The sequence below is a fragment of the Suncus etruscus genome, chromosome 6 (genome assembly GCF_024139225.1).
Source record: "Suncus etruscus isolate mSunEtr1 chromosome 6, mSunEtr1.pri.cur, whole genome shotgun sequence".
Classification (NCBI taxonomy): domain Eukaryota; kingdom Metazoa; phylum Chordata; class Mammalia; order Eulipotyphla; family Soricidae; genus Suncus; species Suncus etruscus.
In genome coordinates this window covers 98,341,861-98,354,285 of record NC_064853.1, presented here as the reverse complement: position 1 = coordinate 98,354,285, position 12,425 = coordinate 98,341,861, and the positions used below count along the sequence as shown (strand labels likewise).

At 42.0% G+C, this 12,425-nt stretch overlaps 1 pseudogene; it reads left to right on the top strand.

Moving 5' to 3' along the window:
* Positions 1 to 2,059: 2,059 nt before the first annotated feature.
* On the top strand, positions 2,060 to 2,173 carry LOC126012643 (uncharacterized; annotated as a pseudogene).
* Positions 2,174 to 12,425: the final 10,252 nt, after the last annotated feature.

The window sequence follows — 12,425 nt, the reverse complement described above, 5'->3', positions numbered from 1 at the left end:
TTTATATTTTATGATGGTAGAAGTTACTAAAGATGTTGAAATGGTAAAAGAATAAGAGAGTGGAGTCTGAAGATATGACTGACTTGTTGCAATGCCATGAATTTGGAGGATGAGGTGTTGCTTTCTGTGAATGAATAAAATTCAGGAGCATCTCCATGAGTGATTCCTGAGTGCAGAGTCAGAGTAACCCCTAAGCATTGCCAGGTGTGGCCCCATGCAAAAGCAAAAACATGAAAGGATTCAGTGCGCTGTAATGAGTTGGAGTCAAACTGGAAATATTTATGAGATGCTCTTATGATTGGGTATTTTAATTCTGAGGACATATAACTATTGAGCTAACCTATAAAGAATTTAAAATAACTTTCAATTATTAGAAATAAAGAAATAACTTCCATAAAAGTTGATTAATATGAAAATAATAAGAAATGATATAAGAACTTTAAGAAAAAACAAGTGATTAGAAGTATTGAGATTAAAAAGGCAGTATTTGGAATGAGTACTATCTGTTAAGAACACAAAATTCAGGGCTGGAGAGATAGCATGGAGGTAAGACATTTGCCTTGCATGCAGAAGGTCGGTGGTTCAAGTCCCGGCATATCATATAGTCCCCTGAGCCTGTCAGGAGCGATTTCTTTTTCTTTTTCTTTCTTTCTTTCTTTCTTTTCTTTTCTTTTCTTTTCTTTTCTTTTCTTTTCTTTTCTTTTCTTTTCTTTTCTTTTCTTTTCTTTCTTTTCTTTTCTTTTCTTTTCTTTCCTTCCTTCCTTCCTTCCTTCCTTCCTTCCTTCCTTCCTTCCTTCCTTCCTTCCTTCCTTCCTTCCTTCCTTCCTTCCTTCCTTCCTTCCTTCTTTCTTTCTTTCTTTCTTTCTTTCTTTCTTTTCTTTTTTTTTTTTGGTTTTTGGGTCACACCCAGCAGCACTCAAGGGTCACTCCTGGCTTCGGGGCGAAGAGATAGCATGGAGGTAGGGCATTTGCCTTTCATGCAGAAGGACCGTGGTTCAAATCCCAGTATTCTATGTGGTCCCCGAGCCTTCCAGGTGCGATTTTTGAACATAGAGCCAGGAGTAACCCCTGAGCGTTACCGGGTGTGACCCAAAAACCAAAAACCAAAACAAAAAACACAAGAATTCCAGAGGACCGGAGCAGTGGCGCAAGCGATAAGGTATCTGCCTTGCAGGCGCTAGCCTAGGACGGACTTCGGTTCGGTCCCTCGGCATCCCATATGGTCCCCCAAGACAGGAGCGATTTCTTTTTTTTGTTTGTTTTTTGAGTCACACCCAGAGGTGGTCAGGGGTTACTCCTGGCTCTCTGCTCAGAAATCACTCCTGGCAGGCTCGGGGGACCACATGGAATACTGGGATTTGAACCCCCATCCTTCTGCATGCAAGATAAACGCCCTACCTCTATGCTATCTCTTGGGCCCCTCAGGAGTGATTTCTGAGTGCATAGCCAAGTGTCACCAGGTATGGCCGAAAAACCAAAAAAAAAAAAAAAAAAAAGAACAAAATTCTGATAACAGATAATAGAATTAAGGAATTAGAAGGAACAAAGAGTTGTTATAAACACACATACACACACACACACACACATCTGGGGCTTGAGTCATAGTAAAATAGGTAGGGTGCTTGCTTGCATGCAGCCACTTTGGGTTCAATCCCTGACAATTTGGGTTAAATCCCTGAGCACAAAGTGAGGAATAAGTCTTAAGTACCATCAGGTGAGACCCCAAAACAATAACAAAAAAGAGAAAAAAGAAGAAAACAATATAAAACAATAGGGAGATGAACTTATACCATTCATCCTAGTCTTGATTCAAAACAAAACCATTGGCCTCCTGGTGCTTTTTTTTTTTTTAGTAATTTTTTAAAAACTTTATTTATTTACTTATTTATTGGTTTTTGGGTCACAACCAGCGGTACTCAGGGTTATTCCTGGCTCTACACTCAGAAATCGCCTGGCAGGATGGGGGACCACATGAGATTCCAGGAGTCGAACTGAGTCCTTCCCTGGTCAGCTGCATGCAAGGCAAATGCCCTACCGCTGCACTATCTCTCCAGTCCTAGGCCTGCTGGGCTTTCTATCGACTGTATAGAAAGAGGAAGCACAGTAAATGCATCCCATATACATCTCAGCCCAGGCCCTTTGCCTAGTCTGTATTATGAATAGGGGGACAAGGAAGAAGAGAAAAAGAAAAGAAAAGAAAAGAAAATAAACCAAAGACAAAGTGCAAATAAAATATAAGATACGTATAAAATGACAAATTTGTATCATTTTGGAGATTGCTTTTATTATCTTTACCAACAAGAGTAATTATAAACCATGAAATAAATCAATTTATCTGAGAAAACTAATAAAACAAAATTTTCTTGACATTTAAAACAATGTGCAATATATTTTTCAGATCTATAAAAGTAATGTTTGAACCCTAAATTTTTCAAGGAAAGAAGAATTATGCTAAAACATTTTAAGAAGAATGGAAAAGAGTTGGTTCTTTTGGAAAATAAAACAACACACATACTCAACTGTTTGATTAAACTATGTATTGAGTGAGATATAGGACTAAGAGGGCACAAATAAAATATTACAATGTTTGTTTTATATTCAACAAACACTTGTCCACACACTCAATAGTTTCTAGGCTCCCAAAGATAGCTAAGACCCACCATAAAGAGATCAAAATGGTGAAGGTTCTATAAACTAAGCTGAGGCCTAAATCAAGAAATGTGTGTGTGTGTGTGTGTGTGTGTGTGTGTGTGTGTGTGTGTGTGTGTGTGTGTGTGTATAATAAGAATTTCAGAAAAAAATGCTGGCTCTGAAGTTTGAAGCAAAACTTGGGGTTCTGAAATTGCCCAAATATTTACACTCTAGAAACATTACCTACAGAAAAATCTGTTAATTCAGAATTGTCAGCAGCATTGGTTTGTTCACATTATCTTCTTGTCATTTTTTTTTTTTACTCTTAGAGTAAAAAAATGAACTGAATGAGCTTTCATTTTGCAATTAGGCCTTAATAAGTGTGCACATACAACACCAGTTCCTTCTCTCTCCAATGTTGCAGCCAGGCAAGGCACATTCTGCTGCTGTGTAGGAGGAGGGTCTTTTGGTCCTCAGCTAGTCTGTGAGGCTGGTAGGAGTCAGTTCATTCCTGGAAGAGGCGTCTGCGAGCTTTGCAGGGAGGACGACCTGGAAAACTTTCGGCAGGCATCTGGGCCTCTGGACTGGGAGAAGCAGGTAAAGGTTGCAGCGCTGAACTGAGGCAGTCTTGGAGCAGATGTAAGCGCCGACTGAATCTGGGCCCTTCAGGGCTTCTGTGAGGATTTGGGGTGTGGGCCCAGGGCCGGGTAAAGGGATTGGGGCCTTGAGTTGGGGCTTGGGGCTCCTCAGGGAAGCAAGCATGTAAGGCTCCTAGCTGGATGGTCACGACCTCCCCATGGGGGCCCAGGAAAGCTCGGAGTTCCAGGTCATCCGACAAGCGGCCTTGGCTGCTCCCTGTTTGGCCTTCAGCCCAACTCATTAGGGCCTCTGGGATCAGGATGAGGGTGTGTCCGGGGAGACATACTCGCAGAGCTACTGTGGGCTGGGTCTCCAGTACCAGGTCGAAGTCATCTAGGAGCACCTGTAGGGCTGAGTCCTCAGCCAAGAGCAGCACAGAGATGAGTGGACCAGCGGCCGGGACTCCAGGCAGGTCTTGGCAGCTTGGCTCCAGGCCTCTGGGTCCCTTGGTAGGAGGGCGTCCTGTAGACTGAGTTGCTAAGCAGGGGACAGGGTCAGCGCTGGGGCTGCAGGGCTGGCTGTCCATCACCTAGGTGGAACTGCGTGTGGCTGGTATTTCTGAAGCGTGGCAGAGAGCTGGTGGAGTGGTCCTTGGTGCACCCAGTGCTGGTGGGCAGCAAGTAGTGCGCACTGGGAGGCCGCTGGGTGCAGGATTCTTAGGGTTTCTGGTCGGCGAGTGAGGCCTCAGAGCGCTGCAAGTTCCTGTTTTGGACTGGAGCGTCTGGGTTCTGAGTGTCCATCGGCCTTGAGCTCTGCAAACAGCTGGATTCTCACGCGAGATGAAACGCCCAAGGCTTGCACTGAAGGAGCCACTTGCAGCAAAGTCGCAAAGTGCCAGCGAAGCCCCGCCCCTTCCGGCGGTGCATCCTGCCAGGCCCGGCCAGGGCTTCCAGGTCTCCAGGCCCAGCTCTGTGGCTGGTCTCAGTGAGCCAAGGTGGTGGGAGGATTCTGGCTTCGTTGCCAGTTGCTGGCCTTTCTTCCACGGAGCTACCTCGGAGTGGAGTCGTCAGAAAACAGACTGAAGTTTCCCATCCAGGCATGGAACAGGGTCCCAGGATATGTGGGCCCGTTGTCCCAAGAAGCCTCATCCCAGAAGTGCCCCGGAATCTTCTTTAGGTAGACCAGGAGAGGATTTGAATCACTCATCAGCCCCAGTTCCATCGAGTTATAAAATAGGGAGGGTCTTTTGGGGATATGAGAAGGAAAAAATATTAGGACAAAGTCTTGATGACACAGCTAGCTAGACATGGTGGATCAGCTTAGTCTTCTGTTTTATAGCAGTTAAACACGTCAGATAGATAAACATCAGTCTATCTGTCTATCTCAGAACTATAGGAATTATTATTTTGTTTTATTTTAGTATAGGCACCGTGTTTTACCATACTGTTAAAGCTTCATATGTAACACATAACTATAGGAATGATCCCATTTCATTGAATTACAAGTTCACCTCATTTAAGCAGATTCAGTATACAACTGCAGGAATGTAACTGTTTTATTTATGTTTTTTGACAAATTTACAGATCATGAAATTATCATCAGAAATGATGAACTAGGTAGGGATGGAGCGGTAGGACGTTTGCTTTGCATGTGGCAGACCCTGGACTCACCCGGGTTCAATTCCCGGTATCCCATATGGTCCCCCGTGCCTACCAGGATCGATTTCTGATCACAGAGCCAGGAGTAACCCCTGAGCACTGCCGGGTGTGACCCAAAAACCAAAAAAACAACAACAAACAAACAAAAAAAAACTGCCTCCAGCAGACTTCCTGCCAAAGATTCAATAGAGGTAGAAGAAACTGTAATATTAAAAAAACTTGGGGGCCTCTTCCCCACCTAGCAGTGCTAAGAGCACCATGTGTGATCAGGGATATAAACTCAGGCTGCCAGCATGCAAAACACTCACTGCAGCACAGTACACTGAGCTATCTCTTCAGCCCTGCTAAATTATATTTATAATAATGCTGAGAAGAGGGTTCAACTGCATTCTCTCTCCAATTCCTGATGCTTTGATGTAGATGACTGAGTGTGGCCCAAAACCCAAAAAACAAACAAACTAAAAAACTCACCAAAACACACCAAAAAACTCCGAAACCAACAATCAAATTAAGTACCAAAAACAAAACCAGAAATGATGAACTAACTAGGAGGTGGAGTAATAGTTACTCTGCTGCATTACATATGGTTCTCTGAGCCTGCCAGGAGTGAACTCCCTTCTTAAAAAAAAAAAAGATGAATGAACTTGAACTTGTCTGGGAGCCAGAATCACATGAATTGGATTTGGAATGTGAAGATGAAGCTGGTATCCATGTACCAGAGGGGGCTGCAGAAGGGAGGGTGAGACAGCTTCTCAGAGTGCTGAAAGGAGAAAGGACTCAACAGTGATTTTGGAGTAAGAGCAATTTTCACAGAGTTCCATAGGTACCCTTTTCTGTCTGTTCTCTTAATCTTGTGCTACCCCCCTCACCTTGCCTTTTGGAAATAGCATGCTACATACTCTAATTTTTAGGGTTACATATCATTCCTCAGGGAAGAACTTTAAATTTTTTTTTTTTTTTTGGTTTTTGGGTCACACTTGGTAGTGCTCAGGGGTTACTCCTGGCTCTATGCTCAGAAATCACTCCTGACAGGCTCTGGGGTCCATATGGGATGCCAGGATTCGAACCACCAACCTTCTGTATGAAAGGCAAACACCTTACCTCCACGCTATCTCTCAGGCCCCAGGACTTTAAATTTAAACCTGGAAATTCTGGTGCATATTTGAGTATTTTGTTACTAGGCAACTGTGGTGTTCCTTGACATGTTTAATTAAAATGTAGAGTTTGTTGTTGTTGTTGTTCTAGAGCAGAACAATTTGATCAGAATTGCTATAGCTGGAGACCTAGGAACTCCTGTCTTGGAATTGTTTGTTTTTTTTGGGTCATACCCAACGGCGCTCAGAAATCACTCCTGGCTGGCTCAGGGGACCATATAGGATGCCAGGATTCAAACCGCCATCAGTCATGAACCGGCTGCATGCAAGGCGAACACCCTACCGCTGTGCTATCTCTCGGCCCCATGTCTTAGAATTTTTTATGCCGAGGTTTAAAAGATCACTGAACTTTTTCCACCTAGCAATTAGGCTCAAACACTGAGTGCTTTGTTCTAATGGTTAGAGCTCTGCTGGTTGAAGTCAAATTAAACAGGAATTAAAACTCTGTGGGTGTCTTTAGTGCTCTGTGAATCTGTGGAAGGCTCTGAGACTTGAATTTTCTTTCTTCACTACAGCACTGCTAGTAGGGGAAGCACCTGGACCAGGCCCTGATGGGGGGAATCTGCTTCAGTGAAAGTGGGGTATGATGTAACCCTTGCTCCTTGGTGATACTGTGTTCCTGGTGTTTATGTAGGGGTTTCGGGTGAGTTGGAAGAATATTTCGTTTGGTCCCTGACAGTTCTGTCTATGAATTCTGTCTGTCCTTGAACATTTACCCTCATCCTGTAAATAGAAGGTAGACAGGAGAGTAAGGGTGGACATTCCGTGGAAAAAGACAAATGGAGGAGTCCAGAAAGGACAAATTAAAGGTTAGTGGGCTCAGAATTTTGTGCTTGCCCTGAGTGGTGTTTGCTGCTCGCTTGGCTTTAGCAGTTTTCCCAGGGACTTCTCTGTCTTGGGTTCTCTGTCTCTTCACTGGGAATTCCTCTTAGTAATTTGGGGACTTTCCTGAGACTTAAACAATTAGCAATAGTCTTGAAATAGACACAGACCAATTTCCTTATCTGGTTTTCCTGGGGGGTGATTTGGGGAAACTTATTTCACGTTCTTCAAGCCCCACTTTCCTTATTTGTAAATAGGAAAATGCTAACTGTGGAGGACAGTTATGGGATTATGAAGGTATTATTCTTGGAATATAGTAGTTCTTAGTAAATACTAACCATTAACTGAGGTTCTGTGATTTATAATACTGTTAAAGATGTCTTTCTATGAATATAATTCCAACACCACATCAGTGTATCAGTGTATCTCCATTTCTCCTCCAAGAACCAAAATGCCTCTTCCTTTCAGCATCTCATCCCTAAACTTGGTTGTGTGGATCATTTCTCCTGTAGTGATGCCTTTTGGGTTTTTGTTGCTACCTTGCCTTGTATCTTTAAGTGCCACAGGAGAGAGATCATGAGAGAGATCCTTTCCTTCTGCCTGACTTCACTTAGCACAATATCCTTTAACTACATGTCAGGTTTTGTGACATGTCAGGATGGAATGATAATTCCTGGGTAGGAAACTGGGAGTAAGTATCTCTATAGCATTTTGATATCACTTCACATATTTTCATTATCAATGTTCTGTATTTCTTGCTATGAATTTGAATTTTTGGCGAGTGTCATTTTCTTACTTGCATGTTTTTGTCATTTCTTATAAGGTAGATATGCTAGGATAATTTATTCCTATATATTATTTCAGTCTTTGTGAAATTTATTTGTTCTTTTAATTTTTAGTGGATATTTTTCTGGGTATAGAATTCTTGGTTGAGAGGTTCTTTTTCTTATTCAGTTGAGAATAGTCATTCTAGAGGTCAGCATAGCCAGCAGAGTCTCTCACTCTCAGCTCTGCCTTGTCCCAACTTGTTTGTAGCCTCAGATCTTCCCCCTCTTCCTGCCCATAGTCTGCAGGTTCTAGCTGATAATCAAAAGGCTTATCATGGCCATCAGCACATATCCAAAAGAAGTTTCCTCCTAGTGGACACACCAGACTTTCCATATCTTTCACTCTATAAACACATCTGATCATAAGACGAACATAGCTTTTTGACGAGGAAAACAAGAAGAAAATATTCTAAAGCAAATGGTGTACTAAAATATTTAATGAATGCAACGCAAGATGCCGTCAGGAGATGGCAGCTCGGAACAACCAGCCTGCGAGGCCAAAGTATATTTACAATATGCTGTCCACAGCTGATTAAACACATTTACTAACTCTTTTTAATATCATAAAATAAAAACATTTAAAATACTTTTTTATTAACATAAAAAAATAAAAGTTACAAATAGCCTTACTTGAAAACTCTATATATGACAGTGAAAGTGTGTTAACCTGATTGCTTGTATTACCTGGTATGTCTGTGTAAGAAAGGGGGTGTAACACTGTGGATGTTAAGTGGTTAGTATATGTTCTCCTCCCCTGCACTCAGGCTTCAGCTCCATATGGTATTTGCTCCATAAGACGCACAGACTTTTCCCCCCATCATTTTGGGGAAAAAGTGCATTTTATGGTACAAAAACTATAATCTCCAACCTAGTCAAATGACACATATTGCAAAGAATCCAAAGAAGTTCAGTTTTGTGTTTGTATCCACCATGTTAGAAAAAGACTAGGACATGGAAGTGATATTTAATAAACTGAAAGAAAGGTTTAGATTTTACATTTTTTGGTATGTAGCTGTGTTGTTATTCCAGCACCATTTGTTGACACTTCTGATATTCATTTTTAGTTATCTTTGGGTTTCCCTAGATACCTCTTCTTCAGAAGAATCTAAGAATCTAAGTTCTTTTGTATGTATCCTCTGTTAATTAGGTAGGCTACCTGTTGACCTATACAACATAAGGCATGGTGAAGAACCTGACTTTAAGAGACCTATAGATTTCACATTTTACTGGATCTGTGCTCCTGGGTTGTGCTATCCTCAAGGGGCTTTTGTAAGATAGAACCTTGGAAAGATGCACCCTCAAAAGTGGACCTTCCTACTTACTTTTTTTTTTTTTTTTTTTTTGGTTTTGGGGTCACATCCCAGTAGCACTCAGGAGTTACTCCTGGCTCTATGCTCAGAAATCGCTCCTGGAAGGCTTCAGGGATCATATGGGATGTCGGGATTTGAACCACTGTCCTTCTGCATGCAAGACCTTGCCTCCATGCTATTTCTCTGGCCCTACTTCCTACTTACTATGAGTTTTGTTCACTTTTTGGACCACACTGGGAAGTGTTCAGAGGTCACAGCTGGTATAGTAGTTGGGAGTCACTCCTAACAGTGCTTGAAGGACCATGTAATACTGGAAACTGAACCTATGGCTTCTACATACACCTCAGGTTCTCCAGACCCTGAGCCATCCCCCAAGTCCTTCCACAGGGCTTTAAAATGATCAAGTTCACACTTCAGCAGTTTTTATTTTCATTTATATATTCCTACCAGTTCCTGACTTTAGCATCTTCTGCTCCTGGTCAGGCTGTTATTCTACATAGTCATACATCTCCCCAGCTTTTCAGGTGGCATATTTTTCCTGTTACTTTAATTTTCTTTTTTTCTTTTTCTTTTCTTTCTTTTTTTTTTGTTTTTTGTTTTTTGTTTTTGGGTCACACCCAGCGTTGCTCAGGGGTTTCTCCTGGCTGTCTGCTCAGAAATAGCTCCTGGCAGGCATGGGGGACCATATGGGACACCGGGATTCGAACCAACCACCTTTAGTCCTGGATCGGCTGCTTGCAAGGCAAACGCCGCTGTGCTATCTCTTCGGGCCTCTTTAATTTTCTGATGGACAAAACAGTTGCTGAAAATTAGTTTGACCCATTTTTTTCCTTGGGGAATGAAGGTGAAAACTTCCAAGAACTTTAAATGTCAAATCAGATGAATTTTTACAATGTAAACACACTCATGCTCTTGCCCCACACAGTTATTGCCACATTGTTCCATGTTCATATTTGGAAACACCTTTGAAAGTTGTTCTGTTGGGCCCGGAGAGATAGCACAGCGGCGTTTGCCTTGCAAGCAGCCGATCCAAGACCAAAGGTGGTTGGTTCGAATCCTGGTGTCCCATATGGTCCCCTGTGCCTGCCAGGAGCTATTTCTGAGCAGACAGCCAGGAGTAACCCCTGAGCACTGCCGGGTGTGACCCAAAAACAAAACAAAAAAACAAAACGAAAAAAAAAAAAGAAAGTTGTTCTGTTGGTTATATGACAAGGAATGACACTGTTGGATCACAGAGTTTGTGATGTTCAGTATTCATGGATAATGTCAGTTCTCCAAAGCTGTTCAATTTTCTAAAATGTACAATTTTTATTTCCAGAGTGTAAGAGTTTCACTTGATTCACATCGACTCTAATTGGCTTAGTATTGCTTATATTTTAGCCTAGTGTTAGTGGGTGATAATGAGTTACCTGCTTGTGTTTTAATTTATGTAACTCAGATAACTAATGAAACAGGTCACCTGTGACTGTGTTTACTTGTCTGCATTGTAAATATAGCTTATCTATGTGATTTCCTATTTAGTTCATTTACCTGCAGTTTTGGAACTAACATGGATTAATAGCAGGTAAAAGATAAAGGGGAGGATGATTCCTATTATTTTACTCCATTCTCAGACAGAAAAGTAAGATCCTTATATCAGAGACACGTGCTTTGTGCATCAGAGACTTTATTTACTCATGGCTCAGTAAGCAGCACAAGCTTCACTACTAGTAAATTCCACTTTTCTTCCCTCCTCAAGCCCCACTATAGCAACCTAGCCAGCTCAGGTAGATGTTGCCCACACAATGGGTTGGTGCCAAAACCAACCTTCACTGCTTTTAGGAATGCCTAATCTTTTATAGTGAATTGCACCTTTTGCCCTTGGAGAGAAATTTTTTTTTTTTTTATTGCTGGGGACAACAAACTTTACTGCTGCTCTTGGAGGGAGATACTATCTCTACCTTCTCAGACCATTCTCTTCTCAAGCAATCTTGACAGGATAGTCTGACAATATCCATTTAGAAGACATGCATAAATGTAAGAGACCCAGGGAGGGGCCCGGAGAGATAGCACAGTGGTGTTTGCCTTGCAAGCAGCCGGTCCAGGACCAAAGATGGTTGGTTCGAATCCCGGTGTCCCATATGGTCCCCCGTGCCTGCCAGGAGCTATTTCTGAGCAGACAGCCAGGAGTAACCCCTGAGCACCGCCGGGTGTGGCCCAAAAACCAAAAAAAAAAAAAAAAAAAAAAAAAAAAAAGACCCAGGGAGAACTCTCTCACAAAACTTGCCTGCTTTTGGAAGCCTACATCTTTTTTTTAATCTTTTTTTTTTCTTTATTTAAACATCTTGATTACACATATGATTGTGATTAGGTTTCAGTCATGTAAAGAACACCCCCTTCACCAGTGCAACATTCCCACCACCAATGTCCTAAATCTCCCTCCATCCCACCCCACCCCCACCTGTACTCCAGATAGGCTTTCCAGTTCCCTCATTCATTCACATGATTATGGTAGTTCTCTGTGTAGTTATTTCAATAACTGCACTCACCACTCTTTGTGGTGAGCTTCATGAAGTGAGCTGGAAGTTCCAGCCCTCCTCTCATTGTCTCTAAGGATTGTTGCAAAAATGACTTTTATTTTTCTTAAAGCCCATAGATGAGTGAGACTATTCTGCATCTCTCTCTCTCTCTCTCTCTCTCTCTCTCTCTCTCTCTGACTTATTTCACTCAGCATGGTAGACTCCATGTACATCCATGTATAAGAAAATTTCATGACTTCATCTCTCCTGATGGCTGCATAATATTCCATTGTGTATATGTACCACGGTTTCTCCATTCGTCTATTGAAGGGCATCTTGATTGTTTCCAGAGCCTAACTATTGTGAATAGTGCTGCAATAAATATAGGTGTGAGGAAGGGGTTTTTGTATTGTATTCTTGTGTTCATAGGGTATATCCCTAGGAGTGGAATAGCTGGGTGGAATGGGAGCTCAATTTCCAGTTTTTTGGAGGAATCACCATATCGCTTTCCATAGAGGTTGGACTAGATGGCATTCCCACCAGCAGTGGATAAGAGTTCCTTTCTCTCCACATCCCCGCCAGCACTGATTGTTTTCATTCTTTGAAATGGGTAAAATGGGTAAAAGCCCACATCTTTTACCATTTCTGAACTTTGGAAATCTTTGAGGGTCCTCGTGCTTTTATGTACAAGTCCTATTGAGTTTGAGTTTGGCCAAGATTTTCTATTTTAAATAATATCTTCCCTATCCTTCAGCTTTAAGATATTTCTGGAGTTTCTGGATAGTTAAGATTTCTGTGTCTAAATTCACATTACTTTAAAAGTGGGGAATCATGATCCTGAAGGCAGTATGTTCCCAGTGATACTATCATTGTGGGTCTCAAGAGAAAGGACCTCAGGCGTAATTCCTGTCCACTTGGCTAGCTCAATATGATAAGCTTCCAAGTC